At 41.1% G+C, this 3,033-nt stretch overlaps 1 non-coding gene across 1 annotated transcript; it reads right to left on the reverse strand.

Annotated features, from left to right (window-relative positions):
• Positions 1–1,492: 1,492 nt before the first annotated feature.
• Positions 1,493–1,599, reverse strand: LOC144825763 (U6 spliceosomal RNA). Its single transcript, XR_013609553.1, has one exon. It is a non-coding gene; the product is annotated as a U6 spliceosomal RNA (small nuclear RNA).
• Positions 1,600–3,033: the final 1,434 nt, after the last annotated feature.

The following is a 3,033-nucleotide window of genomic DNA, read 5'->3' on the forward strand; positions in this document are numbered from 1 at the left end:
TAAATTATATTTAGGACATACTATTTATGTCAGATGATTTTTTACATACAATACTCCGACTTACAAATGTAAAAGTGTTGATGACGATGGTGGTAATGCTAGTTGCGGTGGTAATGGATATGTTGGTATTGTTGAGCTTGGTAATGTTAATAATGGTGGTGGTAATAGTGGTGGCAGTGGTATTTTTATTTTTTTATTTTTTTTTATATCCTCATATTGCGATTTTTATGTTTTGTTTGGGAATCCCAGGGTTCAAGCCTCTCAATGAGTGTACCAGCACTGCCCCAAAACGCGAGTGTGCTAGGGGAGTTTCCCTTCCGATGATATTGCAGAGGACTCCCCCTTGGAACCAACACATACATAGCTTATCTGTTTTTTCGTTTGTCGGGGAGAGCTAGCCACCATTGACTACTCGATGAGTATTGTACCCATCAACAGATGTTACCATCGCTTAATCATAGGATCATCATTCCATCTCGACCATTATTTAGGGTTAAAATGATTTTCCCAAATTCCCCAAAAGTTATTTCTTTTAGTATGCTTTTCCCTTCTATCTAGTTTGTTTATTTTTAAGACCGAATTCATCCATTCTCCAATCGTTGGAGATACTGAACCAACCCACTTAATACAAATCTCCCTTCTTGCGAGGAGAATCAGAACAAAAACTAGGTCTTCTTGCTCTTTTGTTAGCTTACCCGCTGCCATATTGTTGTCGATCCCAAAAAGTACAAGAGTGGTACTTACAGTTATTTGCTGATGGAGGGTTGAAGTTAAATTCTTACCCACTTCATACCAGAACTCTTCAAGGGATGGGCACTCTTTGAAGATGTGAATGTCGTCTGCCTTCTCCTCACCACATTTCGGGCATTTCCTGATTTGGGCCCCCTTGAATTTGGACAGTTTTTTAGGAGTCCAATAGGCTCTATGGATCGTGAAGATGTGATTCCTTTTTAAAGCGGCTGATTTTAGTGTAGTCCAGCATTTCTCAATTGATTTGAGCCACACCTCTTCAAGATCTGGAATATGTAGGTTCTTCCCCCAAATTAGTTCTACGATCTGGGCATCTTCCTCATCTGATGTTATTAATGCCCAATACCATCTGGCTATCTCTTTTTTTATGGGAAGGACTTTCTGCATTTCTTTCTCCAGCTCTTTGGTATCGTTTTCCTGATTTATGAGGGTATTTGCCCAGCTGGAAAGCTGGTAATATTTAAATTTGGAGATAGTAAAGTTAGTATTGGTTTGAAGATCCTCCCATGAAATTAGTGATGATCCAGTTAGTAACTGGCCCCAGTGCTCGATGTTTGATGTTTTTAGCGGGTTTGCCAGGCTATCTTTCAGACAGTCTGGGGTGCCTGGGGAGTCCCATATAGGAGCCAGGGGACTATAGTATGAGATGTTTAGGGTCCCTCTGACCTGAGCCCATATTCTGGCCGCGTCCTTCAGAATCTTCAATTTAACTTTTTTGAAGAATTTTGGGTGGCCAAATTTAAAAAATATGGAACGCTTCACGAATTTGCGTGTCATCCTTGCGCAGGGGCCATGCTAATCTTCTCTGTATCGTTCCAATTTTAGTATATGTGCTGCCGAAGCGAGCACAGCAGTGGTATTTGTGTTGATAGCACTGATGGTGGCTTGAACAGGCAGTGGCGAAATTTGTGTAATGCTGCAGCAATTTTATTTTCAACTACCTTTATTGAGTGTTTCATCTTTTAACAATGGCAGGAACACATGTGTATATCTTGCTTTTATCATTTTGTGAAGAAATACAGCTTGTAGGTAACATTCAGTAATGGCATTTTGAAATACGAACCGTGAGTCTGGTCTTATGTAAGACGTTTGGTGAATATACTATAGTGGTTTCAGCAGGTGGCATACTAGGTCACGGGCCGCTGCTCTGTGGCTAGTATGTAGGCATGGTGAGGTGGATGGGGTGTGAGGTGACACGCTGCTTAAAAGCAGAAAAGGGCAGTCCTGAGGTGCGGTGTCGCATGTGCATTAGCCTATGGTGGCCTGGTGTCATCGTCTGGGTCAGTAAGTCATCCCAGGCAGCTCCTACAGGCAACTCTGCAGGCCCAGTATTTCTTCTCAGCATAATGCAGCAACCTCTATTGTGGCCTAATGGATCACTGTGTGTGAAACACCTGGTAGTGACAGGATTTTCCATTAAATTGTGATTGTGTGCCTGGCCGGTATCAGGACCAGGTCAATATAGTGGTTTACTGCACCTCCCACACTTTGGCATTTGTAAAGTTCCAGTAGGTAGCTGTCTATGCTATTGAGGTCCCTATGACATGTGGACTGAATTAGGGCAGCGTAGACCACATCCCTAAAAGAGGGGTGACCGGAAAGTCCCAGGACCTGTGTAATACATCTGCCATGGGAGTGTGACAACGGGACTAGCAGGCAATGCTGTGCAGTAGATTTTATAAAGTCTTTGTGGAGTTCTTGGCAGTCACACACCCCCCACCGAACCACACACACATTCACTCTCCCATACAAATACTCAGTTAACTAATCAATAACTAATATGGACTTTCACATAGCTAGTAACCAACTGGAGAACCCGTTTACACAACAACTGACAAAGTGATACAGATATTCACACAGTTTAGTCACTATCCACTATACATAGTGAGACACTATAAATTGTTAAAGTAAACAGTCAATTACACTGCTACTAAATCCTCCATCCAAATATTTATTTTTATATATCCACTAATTCTTCAACGCAAATTGCTGTATATAAAATGCATATTTAAATAACGAAGCAAACCACATTCACTGGATGATGTCATCAGTGATGTCATTTGAGATGTCATCAGTGATGTCACTGACCATGTCATGAATGATGTAATATGTGACATCATCAGCAGTGGATTGCGGGTGCGCGAAATATAGTTAGTACAACTAACTATATAGGAGCAATTTCAATGGTTTTGTATGAGTGAAATGTCCAGCTAACTATAACACCCCTAAAACTTATAGTTTTTTGAGTGAATTTCAAAGGTTTTTTAAATGCTAATTCTTAAC

The sequence above is a fragment of the Lissotriton helveticus genome, chromosome 3_1 (genome assembly GCF_964261635.1).
Source record: "Lissotriton helveticus chromosome 3_1, aLisHel1.1, whole genome shotgun sequence".
Taxonomy (NCBI): domain Eukaryota; kingdom Metazoa; phylum Chordata; class Amphibia; order Caudata; family Salamandridae; genus Lissotriton; species Lissotriton helveticus.